At 39.6% G+C, this 17750-nt stretch overlaps 1 non-coding gene and 1 pseudogene across 1 annotated transcript; one reads left to right on the top strand and one right to left on the bottom strand.

The window, feature by feature from the left end:
* LOC107608399 (transcription initiation factor TFIID subunit 4b-like) overlaps positions 1-17750 on the bottom strand; it is a 37022-nt pseudogene that overhangs the window by 6684 nt on the left and 12588 nt on the right.
* Positions 16193-16300, top strand: LOC148553082 (small nucleolar RNA R71). Its single transcript, XR_015892589.1, has one exon. It is a non-coding gene; the product is annotated as a small nucleolar RNA R71 (small nucleolar RNA).

The raw sequence follows: 17750 nt of genomic DNA, 5'->3' as shown, positions 1-17750 counted from the left end.
CGAGCGCAATAAGAATCAAGGGATCGTCTCACGGAAACAGTAAAAAAATTTCACGCAACCCTTCACCAATTGAATCAAGCAATAAATCAATTATCCTCTCGACGTTCGGACACTCAAGGAACCCCCATGGCTTCATGTGGACAATCTAATGTAGAACATAGCATGAAGGAGATACTAAAAACTCCAGTGGACAGTACGGAGTATGACTTTGTACCGGAACAAGTGGAGGAAGCTGTAATTATTGAAGAGGAAGAAGTGGTTGAAGACTTAGGAGATGCTGAACCCCCATGGGAAAGTCAAGTTATAAAGCCTCTTTCAAAGATGTTTGAAATTGATGTTGAGGAGGGTGTACAATCTCCAAGGCACACCCTGGTTGAAGACTTAGAAGAGGTTGATCAAGAGATGGAGATTCAAGAAAAGAAGGCACAACCTCCCATGCCCTTGGTGAGTAATGAAGAAGAGATTAAATTGGAAGAAAGCTACCAAGAGGAAGAGGTTGAAATTGAAGAAGCTTACAAGGAGGTGAAAGCTATTAGAGAAGAGCACAAGGGAGTGGAGCTTGCAAGTTCATTAGAAACACCTCTCCCAATGCCATTACCGTCCAACACAACGTTCAAGTGGGTGAAATTTCTATCCTTGACCTTTACTTTCCCACTTGAATATGGGATACTAGAGACGGATGGTCAACTTAGAGCTCTTTGTGGCATTAAGAGTAAGAGGAAGATGGTCAGTGGTAAGAATTGTCCTGCAAGGTTCATTATGGTTGGAAGCTTTAAGTTTAAACACAAAGGTTGGTGTAGAGCTCAATTGAATGGGTCTGGGAAGTTGTTTGGACGCTTCAGTGAGAATTTTAAGGCTGAGCCACCCAGATGGAATCATGATAATCAACTTGAAGACGGGTGTAGAAACAAGATTTGGGATTCAGGAATATATGAGGATCAACTTTGGGAGCTCAAAGCTTGTGAAGAACCCCATCAAGGCTTGAGGAATTCACTTAGTATTGATAGAGCTTATTGAAAGTCCAAGCATTGGTGGAAGTTTCAGGATGAGTTCAAGCACAAGCCGCCATGACAAGGAGCTCACCAAATGTCCAACTTAAGGACTTTAACTAAAAGTGTTAGGTGGGAGACAACCCACCATGGTATGATCGTTTCTTTTTCAGTTTTAATTCTAGTCTGTTTTGTTTGTTTTTATTTTATTTTATTGAACCTGAAATTATAAATAACTTTTGCATCAGCATCTGCATATTGCATTCTGCATTTTGCATAAAAAAAGGGGCACGCGACGCGACAGCGTAGCCAATGCGTCCGTGTCATATGTGCGTTGGGAAGAAAACAAGATTGAACAGAGAGTCATGCGAGAGCGTGGCTGGAGGCGTGCCTTTGGCACAAATTGATCCACGCGACCGCGTCGCTGACGCGTTCGCGTCATTTGCGAAAAATGCCTCCCATGCGTCCACGTCACCCACGCGAACGCGTGGCTCTGTAAAATCGACGTAAAGAGGTGTATGACAGTATGTTGGGCTGGAATGAGGCTGGAACCATGCTAGAAGAACAAGCCCTACCACCCGAACGCGTGCCCTATGCGTCTGCGTCATTTTTAAAAGACAGACCATCCACGCGATCACGTCAACCACGCGACCGCGTCACCAAAAAATTTGGCAAAAAGAGTTTCGAACAGAGAGTTGCACAAACGCGAGGCTGCACTCGCGCCAATCGCACAAATCAGGTCACGCGATCACGTGACCCACGCATCCGCGTCACCTGACCTTATCGCGCACCACGCGATCGCATCACTCACGCGTCCGCGTCGCCTGCGTCGCACAACTTATCCAAATCAGCGCCAATTATCCTATCTTTTCTTTTCTAACCCTAATTTCTTCTATCTTTTCTTTTTTTTCCTCTTTCTTTCTTACTTTATCTCTTTCACTTCTCATTCTTTTTCACCTTCATTCTATTTTACTTCATTTATTTGCATACTTTCATTCATTGTATTTTAATTTTGTGCATATTTTTACTTTTTTTTCTAAATTTATTACTTTTCTATTGGTGTTGAATTTTCTTATTTAACTGTTGCATCTTCTCTTGTATTATTTTGAGTGCTTAGTGACTTGTTTTATTCTGGTTAGATAATATTATCAATGCCAATCTTTTATACCTGTATTTCTTTTGCATTGACATGAATTTATATTATCTCTCCTTACCCACACTCTCTTCCCTATTGTTGCAAATTTTTGCACTCTTGATTTGCCAGGTACTTCTACTGTTTTCTCACTTGCATGTTGTAGCTACCATGTAATTGAGACCCTCATTTGGCATTAACCCAACCAAATTTTATTTGTCTTCTTATCTTTATTTCTGGGTTACTGTTATTATTTTTCTCTTCTTTCAGGCTGGCCACCGAAGATGGAAAAAGGGAGAAACTTCTAAAAGGGGAGACAAACAAGTCCATCTGCACAATCCTTGAAGAAAAGCATCAGTTGGAACAACCCATCCACCTGCACATCTCAGCATGCACCGAGGACGGTGCAATCTTTAAGTGTGGAGAGGTCGATACCGATCTCCGTGGGTTAGTACCTTCCTGTCTCAACACCAATGTTTAAATTATCTTTGTTAAATTAGTTGTTGTATTTGCATGTTTAATTGCATGTTTGTTTGATTTTATGCATTTAGTCACTACTTGGTTAAAGTAATAAATTTCTTTTTAGGACTCTATTTTTGAAAAATTTTACTAATTTAAATTGAAAAATTTTTTTAAATGTTAAAACTTGTTTGAAGTTGTATTTGGAACATGGTTTTTGAGCCAAAGAACACACAACCTGTGAGATTTTGAGCTTATTTACATGGTTACATTATTTAACCATAAATTTTTATTCTTGTGTGTTTTCTTCTCTATAATTGCAATCTTTGCTTTGTTCCATTCTATATGTCCATTATTTAGTGTATTTACATGCTTGCATATGATTGAGGCCATTATTTGTTATTAGTTCACTTATCTCAAATAAGCCTATCTTTTATATCACACTTGTTAGCCACTTTGAACTTTTTAACCCCCTTCTAATTCATAACCACATTACTAGCCTTAAGCAGAAAAACAAAATAAAAATCCCAAGTTGAATCCTTGGTTAGTTTAAGATAGATATTGTGTATAATTTAAGTATGGGGAATTTTATAGGAACATGGGATGGTATGAAAAAGTAGGGAATTAAATTGAATAAGTTATTTGAAAATTTGGGAAGCATGCTCATATGAAATCAAAATAATTAAATTACCATGTGCATTGAAAAAAAATATTAAGTAATTAAATAAGGGGATACAAAAAAAAGAGAAGAAAAGAAAAGAGAAGAAAAATAATATTACCCCAAATGCAAAATAAATCAATGCACATGGGACAAAATTCAAAAATAAGTTTGATACTTAAGCATGAAATGCAAAAGTGAAAAAAAAATTTTGGGTAGCCAGGTAAAGTATTTTAAATTATATAAAGTATGTATATGTTAGGTGAGATCTTAGACTAATCAAGGATTCACTTTATAAAGCTCACTTAGCTATATATATACCCTCACCCTTACCTTAGCCCCATTACAACCTTGAAAAGACCTCATGATGTTTGCATTGGTACACTAAATATTTGTTGATTGGTTAGATGAAGAACAAGGTTGAGAAAGCATGACTAGAGAAGAGTAGAGTGAATTACCCTATACAATTGAGAGACTAGAGTGACATACACTACCAGTGAGGGTTCAATGCTTGATTCTATGTTCCTTGCTTTCATGAGCTATCTTCTCACAAGTTTACTTGTCTTTTATTATATGATTTGAATTAATGAAATTTGATTTATGTTTGTCTTGAAGAGCTTATTTACTTTTAACCAAGTAGGTAGAAATATTTTGCATGTAGTTGCATTCATACAGATAGGTTGCATTTCATACATTCTATCATTCCTCTTCACTCCTTTATAGCTTCTCTTGAGTTTAGCATGAGGACATGCTAATGTTTAAGTGTGGGGAGGTTGATAAACCACTATTTTATGGTTTATCTTGTGCTCAATTGAGTGATTTTTATCAACTCTTTACCCACTTATTCATACTATTTGCATGGTTTTACATTTGCCTTCCTAATTATGTGCTTTGATTGAAAACATGCTTCTTTGGCCTTAAGTTCCCTATGTTTAATACTCTCTTATTAACATTAGATGCCTTGATATGTGTGTTAAGTGATTTCAGAGATTACAGGGCAGGAATGACTCAGAGGATAGAAAGGAAGCATGCAAAAGTGGAAGGAATATAAGAAGTTGGAGAAATTGCTAAGCTGTCCAGCCTGACCTCTTCTCACTCAAACGGCTATAACTTTAGCTACAGAGATCCAAATGACGCGGTTCTAGTTGCGTTGGAAAGCTAACTTCCGGGGCTTCGATTTGATATATAACATGCCATAGTTTCCTTGATGCTAGATGATGCGAACGCGCGCTCCATGCGGACGCATCGCAGTGACAAAAATCAGCGTGGCAGATTTCTTCTCCAGCAATTTCTGGGCTGTTTTCGACCCAGTTTTCGGCCCAGAAAACATAGATTAGAGGCTATAAAGTGGGAGAACACATTTATTCATAATCATCAGCTAATAATTCACAGTTTTAGGTTTTAGATGTAGTTCTTAGAGAGAGAGGTTCTCTCCTCTCTCTTAGGATTAGGATTTAGGATTTCTTTGCTTTTAGGATTGTTTCTTTTTATCAGGTTCAATTTTTCTTTTATTTATTTTTCCAATTTAATTTATGAATATCCATGTTAGATTTGATTTCCTTTATTAATGCAATTTGAGGTATTTTCAGATTTAATTTTGCTTTGCTTTATTTATATGGATGCTGTTAATTTAATTTAGAATTTTCTCTTTTGGCTTTGGTTGAGTCATTGGAGACACTTGAGTTATCAAACTCATTGTTGATTGAAAATTGGAATTCTTCAAGAATTAATTCGAGTTCCAATAACTCTAGCCTTTCCCAAGGAAAGACTAGGACCTGAGGAATCAAAATTAATTCATCCACTTAACATACCTTCATAGTTAGAGGTTAACAAAGTGGGAGAAAAATCCAATTCTCATCACAATTGATAAGGATAACTAGGATAGGACTTCCAGTTCTTATACCTTGCCAAGAGTTTTATTCTATAGTTATTTATTTATTTTACTTGTCATACTGCTTCCTTACTTTCAAAACCCCCAATTTACAAGACTCATAACCAATAATAAGAACACCTCTCTGTAGTTCCTTGAGAAGACGACCCGAGGTTAAATACTTCGGTTATCAATTTCAAAGGGGTTTATTACTTGTGACAACCAAAACGTTTGTATGAAAGGACTTTTGTTGGTTTAGAAGCTATACCTGCAACGAGGCTTTATTTGCGAATTTCTAGACCACGCAAAAGTTCTCTCTTCAGTGGACTTTGAGTTTTTAATATTTTACTTTGATGGACGCGTTTTGCTGAACGTGTGGAAGTTTACTTTTTGCAACCCTTTGCGAATTAGGTATTTCCCAGTCCGACCTCCTTTGAGTGGGTTTTCTACCCTTGCCTTTAGGATCATGCCTTGCTTTGAGTTGGTACTTGTCAACCCTTTGCTTTTGGCAAAATTATCCTTACGGCATGGTGTCCGGGCTTTTAGTGACTTGTCCGATAATTATTTAGTGTTCTTTATATAGAACCTTTTTTGTTTCGGATGACTTTTGTAGCCATGAGATCCATCCTTCTTTGAGCGGAGTTGTATCCCTTTTGGCTAAGCACTTTTGAGCCTCAAGTTGTTTCTCAACCTTTTGGCTTTTTCTTTTTCGAGATCGTACTTGCGCCACTTCTTAGCTAACGTCGACCTGTACGACTTTGCTACCCGGGCTTTTTAGTCACATTCCAAGAACTTTTTAGGTAGTGTTCTGATAAGGAACCTTTTCTTTATAGTTTGTCTGGATGACTTTTTAGCGCCGTTTCAACTTGTGCCTTTGCCTTTTATGTAGTGTCCTTTTTGCAAGACTTGTACTTTTATAGCTAGGCACTTCTGTCTTGGCTTTTTAGCATTTCTTTTGCCTTTGTGAGATGTCTTTGTCCCTTTTTAGTGATCTTTTCATTGGTCTAACTTCTCTGTCAGACCTTCTTAAGTTATTTTTAGTAATCCATTTTTAGTCAGACCTCGCCAGGTCGCTTTCTATGGGTTACTTTTTATAACTTCTTGCATTAACTTGCTTCTATCACTTCACCTTGCCGACCTCTTTGTAATCGGGCGATGAACTTTGCGCTTTATAAGCTTAGATTAATGCGTCTTGGTAGGAAACTTTTTAGGGAATTGACGACTTTAATTCAAATAATAATGAGATAAAAACATGAATAAGAATGTACATGAGAGTGCTTACCCTGCTAGGTCGGGCAGTTTCTTAGATCTCGGCCTGGCGCCTCATTAAAAAACCTTTTTAGGGAAAAGAGTGCGCCTTGACTTGAGATCTTTACTATTTTTTAGCTATAGTACCTTCTGAGGTTACAGGCATGCCATGACCTTGGTAGCTCTCGCCCTTCAAGGTCGGACACCTTGTAGTAACCTTTCCTTAGTACTTCTGCAATTCGGTATGGTCCTTTCCAGTTGGCTGCTAGCTTCCTTTCTCCTGATCGACCTGCTCCGATATCATTTCGGATTAAAATGAGGTCGTTGGTGGCGAAGCTTTGTTGGACTACCTTCTGATTGTCCCTTAAAGCCATTCGACGCTTTAGTGCTTCCTCTCTAATCTGAGCTCTTTCTCGGACTTCTGGAAGTAGGTCGAGCTCTTCCCTTTGAGTTTGGGAGTTGGTTTCTTTATTGTAGAGGATCATTCTGGGAGATCCTTCTTCTATTTCCATGGGAATCATTCCCTCTATTCCATAAGCAAGTCGAAAGGGTGATTCTCCAGTGGTGGAATGTGGTGTTGTCCGATATGCCCATAGGACTTGTGGGAGCTCATCAGCCTAAGCTCCCTTTGCGTCCTGTAACCTTCGCTTTAACCCGGCCAATATGACTTTGTTGGTGGCTTTTGCCTGTCCGTTGGCCTGTGGGTGTTCTACAGAAGTGAATTGGTGCTTTATTTTCAGGTCAGCTACCAAGTTCCTAAAACCAGTGTCAGTAAACTGGGTGCCATTATCTGTGGTGATGGAGTAAGGAACCCCAAACCTTGTTATAATGTTTTTATATAGAAATTTCCAACTTCTTTGGGCGGTGGTAGTGGCCAATGGCTCTGCTTCAATCCATTTTGTGAAATAGTCTATGCCTACAATGAGAAACTTAACTTGCCCTGATCCTTGGGGGAAGGGTCCGACGAGGTCGAGCCCCCATTTTGCAAATGGCCAAGGTAAAGTAACACAAATGAGCTCTTCGGGTGGAGCTATGTGGAAGTTGGCATGTTTCTGGTATGGTGGGCATGTTTTGACAAACTCTGTTGCTTCCTTTTACAAGGTCAGCCAGTAAAAACCAGCTCGGAGTACCTTTTTGGCAAGAGCTCTTGCCCCAAGGTGGATGCCAGACATGCTTCCGTGGACTTCCTCCAGGACGTCCCTTGTAGCAGAGGTCGGGATACATTTAAGGAGGGGTGTTGAGATCCCTCTCCTATATAGGAGGTCGTTCACTATGGTGTAGTATTGTGCTTCGCGTACTAACCTTTTCGCCTCTTTTTTGTCTGTGGGGAGCATTTTAGACTTGAGATAGTTGATTATGGGGGTCATCCATCCTTGATCTTATCTTGATATGGCTAAGATCTTCTTTTCCTCCAAGATTGATGGACTTTGCAGTATTTCTTGGATGAGACTTCTATTATTGCCCCCTGGTTTGGTGCTGGCTAGTTTCGAAAGTGCATGAGCTCGGGCATTTTGTTCTTTGGGTATATGTCGGATCTCATATCCCATGAATTGTCTGAGCTATTTTCTGGTCTTGTCTAAGTATTTCCTCGTAGTGGGATCCTTGGACTGGTAGCTCCCTTCTATTTGTGATGTGACTACCTATGAATTGTTGAAAATGGTAAGCTTCTGAGCTCCTACCTCCCTAGCCAGCTTCAAACCGGCCCGTAGGACTTCGTATTCAGCTTGGTTATTTGAAGCGGAAAATTTGAACTATAATGAGAGCTCAATTTGGGTTCCTTGATCACTCTCTAAAATGACGCCTACGCCACTCCCGATTTTGTATAAGGAGCCATCCACATAAAGACTCCACTCTGTGGAGGTGCCCAGGGTGTCAGTGTATTCTGCGATGAAGTCGGCCAGGTACTGAGATTTGATAGCTGTCCGGGCTTCATACTTGAGGTCGAATTCGGATAACTCGACTGCCCATTGTAGGATTCTTCCAGCTAAGTCTGTTTTCTGTAAAATACCTTTTATGGGCTGGTTAGTCCGTACCCTGATGGTGTGAGCTTGGAAGTATGGGCAGAGTCGTCGAGAAGTGAGTATGAGGGCGTAGGCAAACTTTTTTATTTTTTGATAGTTTAGTTCAGCCCCTTGTAGAGCCTTACTGATGAAGTAGATGGGTTGTTGCCTACTTTCGTCTTCTCTGACTAGTGCTGAAGCTATTGCCCGACTTCCTACGGTGAGGTATAGTATAAGTTCTTCGCCTTCCCGAAATCAAGGATGGGTGGTTGCCCCAGAAATGTTTTGAAATCTTAGAAGGCTTGTTCGCATTCTGGAGTCCACTCAAACCTCTTTCCCTTCCTTAATGTTGCATAGAAGGGGAGATATCTTAAGGCTGATCCAGCTAGGAACCTAGACAGAGCCGCTAGCCTTCCATTGAGCTGCTGGACCTCTTTGACACAAGTTGGACTTTTCATGCGAAGTATGGCCTGGCACTTATTTGGGTTTGCTTCGATTCTTCTTTAGGTGAGCATGAAGCCCAAGAATTTTCCAGCTTCTACTGCAAAAGTGTATTTTGCAGGATTAAGTCTCATCCCATGCTTTCTTATGGTATTGAACACTTCAGTGAGGTCGGATAGAAACGTTTCCTCGCTTTGTGTCTTTACCAACATGTCATCGACATAAACTTCCATTAGCTTCCCAATGTGATTGGTGAAGACTTTGTTCATTAGTCTTTGGTAGGTAGCCCCTGCGTTCTTGAGTCCGAAGGGCATGACTATATAGCAGTAGTTTGCTTTTGGGTTAAGAATGATGTTTTCTCCTGGTCGGGTTGATACATTGGGATTTGATTATATCCTGAGTAAGCGTCCATGAAGGAGAGGTACTGATAGCCTGACGAAGCGTTGACTGGTGTGTCTATATTCAGGAGTGGGTAAGAATCTTTTGGGCAGGCTTTGTTGAGGTCAGTGTAGTCAGTGCACATCCGCCATTTCCCATTTGACTTTTTGACCAATACTACATTGGCTAGCCACAATGGATATTTTACCTTCCTTATGAATCCTACCTCCAGCAAGGCCTGTACCTACTCCTCTACAGCTTGCGACCTTTATGGGCCGAGTTTCCTACGTTTCTGCTGTACTGGCCGAGACCCTGGATATACGGCTAACTTATGGCACATTAGTCCGGGATCAATACCGGGCATGTCGGCGGCCTTCCATGCAAAGAGGTCGGAGTTATCCTTTAGGAGCTTTATTAGCAGTTCCTTTAGGTCTTCTTTCAGATTCACCCCTATACTTGTTGTTTTGTCTTGAGTGTCTCCAATTTGAACTTCTTTGGTTTTACCTTCTGGCTGAGGGCGGAGTTCTTCGCGAGTTTGAATTCTCCCGAGTTCTATAGTATTGGTTTCCTTTCCTCCGGGGTCACCTTTAAGGTTCAGACTCTCGTTATAACAGCGTCGCATGAGTTTTTGGTCTCCCTTTATGGTAGCGATCCCTTCCAAAGTTGGGAACTTCATGCATAGGTGTGGAGTGGAGACCACAGCGGCGAGCTGATTCAGTATTGTCCAACCTATTAGAGCATTGTAGGCTGAGCTCAGGTCGACTACAATGTAGTCTATGCTTAATGTCCTAGACCGAGTTCCTTTCCCAAAGGTTGTGTGTAGTGGGATGTACCCTAATGGCTGAATTGGGGCATCTCGTAGCCCGAATAGGCTATTTGGATATACTCTAAGTTCTTTTTCTTGTAAACCGAGCTTATCGAAGGCGGATTTGAACAGTATATCCGCAGAGCTTCCTTGGTCGACTGATGTTCGGTAGAGGTTGGCATTGGCAAGTATTTTGGTAACAACCACGGGGTTATCATGCCCCGGGAAGATGCCCGCAGCGTCTTATTTAGTGAAGGTAATAGTGGGGACGTCAACCGACTTGTCCTCTCCTCCAACATGGTACACCTCCTTAAGGTGTCTTTTGCGCGACGACTTAGAAATCCCTCCTCCTGCGAATCCTCCATTTATCATGTGAACATGCCTCTCAGGGGTGTGAGGGGGACGTTCAGCTCGTCCGATCTCTTCATCCCTTCTTCTCTTCTTCGGCTCATCTGTTTTGTTGGCCAGGAACCTATCTAGTCTTCCTTCCTGGGCTAGCTTTTCTATAACGTTCTTTAGGTCGTAGCACTCGTTGGTAGGGTGCCTGTAGACTCGGTGGTATTCGCAATACTTTGCCCAACTTCCTCCTCTTTAATTGGACGAAGGGGCGAGATCTTCTCAATGTTGTATATCTCAAGGTAGATGGTATGCGAAATTGTTACTCTAAGGTTGTAAAATTTGTTGTTCGTTCTCTCCCTGGCAATGGCGCCAATAACTGGTGCACAATACCATGGTCCAAATATAACTTCACAACTTCGCACACCTAACCAGCAAGGGCACTGGGTCGTCCAAGTAATAAAACCTTACGTGAGTAAGGGTCGATCCCACGGAGATTGTTGGTACGAAGTAAGCTATGGTCACCTTGTAAATCTCAGTCAGGCGGATATCAAATGGTTATGGAGTTTTCGAATAATAATAATAATAAATAAATAGAAAATAAAGATAGAAATACTTATGTAATTCATTGGTGAGAATTTCAAATAAGCGTATAGAGATGCTTTCATTCCTCTGAATCTCTGCTTTCCCGCTGTCTTCATCCAATCAGTCTTACTCCTTTTCATGGCAAGCTTTTTGTAAGGCATCATCGTTATCAATGGCTACATCCCATCCTCTCTTATGAAAAAGGTCCAAATGCTCTGTCACGGCATGGCTAATCATCTGGAGGTTCTCGATCATACTGGAATAGGGTTCACCCTCCTTTTGCGTCTGTCACTACGCCCAGCACTCGCGAGTTTGAAGCTCGTCACAGCCATCCCTTCCCAGATCCTACTCGGAATACCACAGACAAGGTTTAGACTTTCCGGATCTCAGGAATGGCCATCCATGGGTTCTAACTTACACCACGAAGACACTAATAACTCGGACTCGGTCCCCTGTATTAGATATCCAAGAGATATTCATTCTAGCTTGTTTGCATGTAGAACGGAAGTGTTTATCAGACACGCGTTCATAAGTGAGAATGATGATGAGCGTCACATAATCATCACATTCATCATGTTCTTGGGAGTGAATGGATATCTTATAAGCGGAATAAGTTGAATTGAATAGAAAACAGTAGTACTTTGCATTAAATCATGAGGAACAGCAGAGCTCCACACCTTAATCTATGGAGTGCAGAAACTCTACCGTTGAAAATACATAAGTGATGAAGATCCAGGCATGGCCGAATGGCCAGCCCCCAAACGTGATCAATATGATCCAAAGATGAACTAAAATCATAAGATGTCTAATACAATAGTAAAAAGTCCTATTTATACTAAACTAGTTACTAGGGTTTACAGAAGTAAGTAATTGATGCATAAATCCACTTCCGGGGCCCACTTGTTGTGTGCTTGGGCTGAGCTTGAAGTTTACACGTGGAGAGGTCATTCTTGGAGTTGAACGCCAGTTTGTAATGTGTTTCTGGCGTTCAACTCTGGTTTGTGACGTGTTTCTGGTGTTTAACTCCAGACTGTAGCGTAGAACTGGCGTTCAATGCCCTTTTGCATCATCTAAACTCAACCAAAGTATGGACTATTAAATATTGCTGGAAAGCCCTGGATGTCTACTTTTCAACGCAATTGAAAGCGTGCCGTTTTGAGTTCTGTAGCTCCAAAAAATCTACTTTGAGTGCAGGGAGGTCAGAATCCAACAGCATCAGCAGTCCTTCTTCTACCTCTGAATCTGATTTTTGCTCAAGTCCCTCAATTTCAGCCAGAAAATACCTGAAATCACAGAAAAATACACAAACTCATAGTAAAGTCCAGAAATGTAAATTTAGCATAAAAACTAATGAAAACATCCCTAAAAGTAACTAGATCCTACTAAAAACATACTAAAAACAATGCCAAAAAGCGTATAAATTATCCGCTCATCACAACACCAAACTTAAATTGTTGCTTGTCCCCAAGAAACTGAAAATAAAATAGGATAAAAAGAAGAGAATATACTATAAATTCCAAACTATCAATGAAACATAGCTCCAATCAGATGAGCGGGACTTGTAGCTTTTTGCCTCTTGAATAGTTTTGGCATCTCACTTTATCCATTGAGGTTCAGAATGATTGGCATCTATAGGAACTCAGAGTTCAGATAGTGTTATTGATTCTCCTAGTTCAGTATGTTGATTCTTGAACACAGCTACTTTATGAGTCTTGGCCGTGGCCCTAAGCACTTTGTTTTCCACTATTACCACCGGATACATAAATGCCACAAACACATAATTGGGTGAACCTTTTCAGATTGTGACTCAGCTTTGCTAAAGTCCCCAATTAGAGGTGTCCAGGGTTCTTAAGCACACTCTTCTTTTGCTTTGGACCTTTACTTTAACTGCTCAGTCTCAAGTTTTCACTTGACACCTTCACGCCACAAGCACATGGTTAGGGACAGCTTGGTTTAGCCGCTTAGGCCAGGATTTTATTCCTTTAGGCCCTCCTATCCACTGATGCTCAAAGCCTTTGGATCCTTTTTATTTACCCTTGCCTTTTGGTTTTAAGGGTTATTGGCTTTTTGCTCTTGCCTTTTGGTTTTAAGAGCTTTTGGCATTTTCTGCTTGCTTTTCTTTATCTTTCTATTTTTTTTTGCTATTTTTTTTCTGCAAGCTTTGTATTCACTGCTTTTTCTTGCTTCAAGAATCATTTTTATGATTTTTCAGATTATCAAATAACATGTCTCCTTGTCGTCATTCTTTCAAGAGCCAAGATATTTAACATTCTAAAACATCAACTTCAAAAGACATATACACTGTTCAAGCATTCATTTAGAAAATAAAAAGTATTGTCTCCACATCAAAATAATTAAACTAAGTTCAAGGATAAATTCGAAACTCATGTACTTCTTGTTCTTTTGTAATTAAAATATTTTTCCATTTAAGAGAGGTGATGGATTCATATTCACTACTTTAAGGCATAGACACTTAGACACTAATGATCATGTAATAAAGACACAAACATAGATAAACATTTAACATAAGAAAACGAAAAATAGAAAGTTTAAGAACAAGGAATGAGTCCACCTTAATGATGGTGGCGTTTTCTCCTTAAGGAACCAATGATGTCCTTGAGCTCTTCTATGTCTCTTCCTTGTCTTTGTTGCTCCTCCCTCATAGCTCTTTGATCTTTTCTAATTTTATGGAGGATGATGGAGTGCTCTTGATGTTCCACCCTTAATTGTCCCATGTTGGAACTTAATTCTCCTAGGGAGGTGTTGATTTGCTCCCAAAAATTATGTGGAGAAAAGTGTATCCCCTGAGGTATCTCAGGGATCTCTTGATTTGCAGTCAAATGTTCTACCACTGAGCTATAGACCCTTGAGATGAATCTTTCCATCTCCCATGACTCGGAGGTGGAAGCTTTTGTCTTCCCTTTCCTCTTTCTAGAGGTTTCTCTGACCTTAGGTGCCATCAATGGTTATGGAAAAACAAAAAAACTTATGCTTTTACCACACCAAACTTAGAATTTTGCTCACCCTCGAGCAAGAGAAGAAAGAATAGATGAAGAAGAAGATGTGGAAGAAACTAGGATTATGAGGAGGGAAGGTGGGGATCCTGTGGGATCCACAGATCCTGAGATGATCCTGTGAGGTCCACAGATCTTGAGATGTCAAGGATTTACATCCCTGCACCAATTAGGCATGTAAAATGCCTTTGCATGCAATTCTGGCGTTTAAACGCCGAACTGATGCTTGTTCTGGGTGTTCAACGCCCAGATGCAGCATGTTTCTGGCGTTGAACGCCAGTTCTATGCTTGTTTCTGGCATTCAGCGCCAGATCCATGCTCTGTTCTGGTGTTGAACGCCAGCCAGATGCTCCTTACTGGCGTTTAAACGCCAGTAATCCCTTCCTCCAGGGTGTGATTTTTCTTCTGCTGTTTTTGATTTTGTTTTTAATTTTTCTATTTATTTTGTGACTCCACATGATCATGAACCTAATAAAACATGAAAGAACAACAAGAATGAAAATAAATTAGATAAAAAAAATTGGGTTGCCTCCCAACAAGCGCTTCTTTAATGTCAATAGCTTGACAGTGGGCTCTCATGGAGCCACACAGGTGATCAGGTCAATTTTATAGACTCCCAACACCAAACTTAGAGTTTGGGTATGGGAGTTCAACACCAAACTTAGAGTTTGGCTGAGGCCTCCCAACACCAAACTTAGAGTTTGACTGTGGGGACTTTAGTTGACTCTGTATTGAGAGAAGCTTACTGTGCCTCTTTTCCATGTTTACAGAAGGATGTCCTTGAGTTTTAAACACAAGGGAGTCCTCATTCAATTGAGGGACTAGTTCACCTCTGTTAACATCAATTACAGCTCTTGTTGTGGCTAGGAAGGATCTTCCAAGGATGATGGATTCATCCTCATCCTTCCCAGTATCCAGGATTATGAAATCAGCAGGGATGTAAAGGCCTTCAACCTTTACTAACACGTCCTCTACTTCTCTATAAGCCTCTTTTCTTGAGTTGTCTGCCATCTCTAATAAGATTTTAGCAGCTTGCACCTCAAAGATTCCCAGTTTCTCCATTACAGAGAGTGGCATGAGGTTTATTCCTGACCCAAGGTCACATAGAGCCTTCTCAAAGGTCATGGTGCCTATGGTACAAGGTATTAGGAACTTTCCAGGATCCTGTTTCTTTTGAGGCAATCTCAGTTGATCCAATGCATTTAGTTCATTGGTGAACAGGGGATGTTCATCTCCCCAAGTCTCTTTACCAAATAAATTGGCATTCAGCTTTATGATTGCACCAAGGAACTTGGCAACTTGCTCTTCAGTAACTTCCTCATTCTCTTCAGAAGAAGAATACTCTTCAGAGCTCATGAGGGGCGTAAGGAGGTTTAATGGAATCTCTATGGTCTCTAGATGAGCCTCAGAGTCCTTTGGTTCCTCAAAGGGAAACTCCTTATTGATCACTGGACGTCCCAGGAGGTCTTCCTCCTTGGGATTCACGTCCTCCCCTTCCTCCTTAGATTCGGCCAAGATGGTTATATCAACGGCCTTGCACTCTCTCTTTGGATTTTCTTCTGTATTGCTTGGGAGAGTACTAGGAGGGATTTCAGTGATCCTTTTACTCAGCTGGCCCACTTGTCCCTCCAAATTTCTAATGGAGAACCTTGTTTCATTCATGAAACTCAGAGTGGCCTTAGATAAATCAGAGACTAAATTTGCTAAGCTAGATGGATTCTGCTCATAATTCTCTATCTGTTGCTGAGTGGATGATGGAAAAGGTTTACTATTGTTAAACCTGTTTCTTCCACCATTATTAAAGCCTTGTTGAGGCTTTTGTTGATCCTTCCATGAGAGATTTGGGTGATTTCTCCATGAGGAATTATAGGTGTTTCCATATGGTTCACCCATGTAATTCACCTCTGCTATTGCAGGGTTTTCAGGATCATAAGCTTCTTCTTCAGAAGATGCCTCTTGAGTACTGTTGGATGCAGCTTGCATTCCATTCAGACTCTGAGAAATCATATTGACCTGTTGAGTCAATAGTTTGTTCTGAGCCAATATGGCATTCAGAGTATCAATTTCAAGAACTCTCTTCTTCTGAGGCGTCCCATTACTCACAGGATTCCTCTAAGAAGTGTACATGAACTGGTTATTAGCAACCATGTCAATGAGTTCTTGAGCTTCTGTAGGCGTTTTCTTTAGGTGAATGGATCCACCTGCAGAAGTATCCAATGACATCTTAGCTAATTCAGATAGACCATCATAGAATATATCCAGGATGGTCCATTCTGAAAGCATGTCAGAAGGACACTTTTTGGTTAGTTCCTTGTATCTCTCCCAAGCTTCATAGAGGGATTCACCTTCTTTCTGTCTGAAGGTTTGAACATCCACTCTAAGCTTACTCAGCTTTTGAGGAGGAAAGAACTTGGCTAAGAAAGCCTTGACCAGCTTATCCCAAGAGTTCAGGCTATCTTTAGATTGAGAATCCAACCATATTCTAGCTCTGTCTCTCACAGCAAAAGGGAAAAGCATGAGCCTGTAGACTTCAAGATCTACTCCATTAGTCTTAACAGTATCACAGATCTGCAAGAATTCAGTTAAGAACTGAAAAGGATCTTCAGATGGAAGTCCATGAAACTTGTAGTTTTGTTGCATCAGAGAAACTAATTGAGGTTTTAGCTCAAAATTGTTTGCTCCAATGGTAGGGATGGAGATGCTTCTTCCATGTAAATTGGAATTAGGTGCAGTAAAGTCACCAAGCATCCTTCTTGCATTATTATTATTTTTGGCTGCCATCTCCTCTTCCTGTTCGAAAATTTCAATAAGGTTATCTCTGGATTCTTGTATTTTAGCTTCTCTTAGTTTTCTCTTCAGAGTCCTTTCAGGTTCAGGATCTGCTTCAACAAAAATGTTCTTGTCCTTGCTCCTTCTCATATGAAAAAGAAGGGAACAGAAAATAATAATAGGGATCCTTTTTACCACAGTATAGAGGTTCCCTTGTGTGAGTAGAAGAAAAGAAGATTAATAATGAAGAAGAGGAGAATTCGAACTCAGAAGAGAAGAAGGGGTTCGAATTTTGGGTGAAGAGAAGTGTTAGTAGATGAATAAATAAATAGAAGGAGATGAGGGAGAGGAAATTTCGAAAATTAAAAATTAAAATTTAAAGTTAAATTTTGAAAAATAGTTTTTGAAAAAGGTTAGTAATTTTTGAAAATTAGGAATGAAATAAAATTAAAATTAAAAATTGAAAACAACTAATTAATTAAAAAGAATTTTTGAAAAAGAGGGAGGTATTTTCGAAAATTAGAGAGGGGAAGTTAGTTAGGTACTTTTGAAAGAGATAAGAAACAAACAAAAAGTTAATTAGTTAGTTGAAAAAGATTTGAAAATCAATTTTGAAAAGATAAGAAGATAAGAAGTTAGAAAAGATATTTGAAAAAGATAGGATAAAAAAGATATTTTTGAAAAGATATGATTGAAATTAGTTTTGAAAAAGATTTGATTTTAAAAATCAAAATTAATAACTTGACTCACAAGTAATCACAAGATATGATTCTAGAACTTAAAGTTTGAATCTTTCTTAACAAGCAAGTAACAAACTTAAAATTTTTGAATCAAAATATTAATTTTTGATGATATTTTCGAAAATTATGAAATAAAATTAAGAAAAAGATTTTTAAAAAATATTTTTAAAATTTTCGAAAATAAATAAGAAAAATGAAAAAGATTTGATTTTTGAAAAATATTTTGAAAAAGATAGGATTTTCAATTTGAAAATTTGATTTGACTCATAAGAAATAACTAGATTTTAAAAATTTTTGAAAAAGTCAATCCAAATTTTCGAAATTTA

The sequence above is a fragment of the Arachis ipaensis genome, chromosome B7 (genome assembly GCF_059453495.1).
Source record: "Arachis ipaensis isolate K30076 ecotype BB chromosome B7, ASM5945349v1, whole genome shotgun sequence".
Classification (NCBI taxonomy): domain Eukaryota; kingdom Viridiplantae; phylum Streptophyta; class Magnoliopsida; order Fabales; family Fabaceae; genus Arachis; species Arachis ipaensis.
This window is presented reverse-complemented; position numbering and strand designations above follow the sequence as displayed.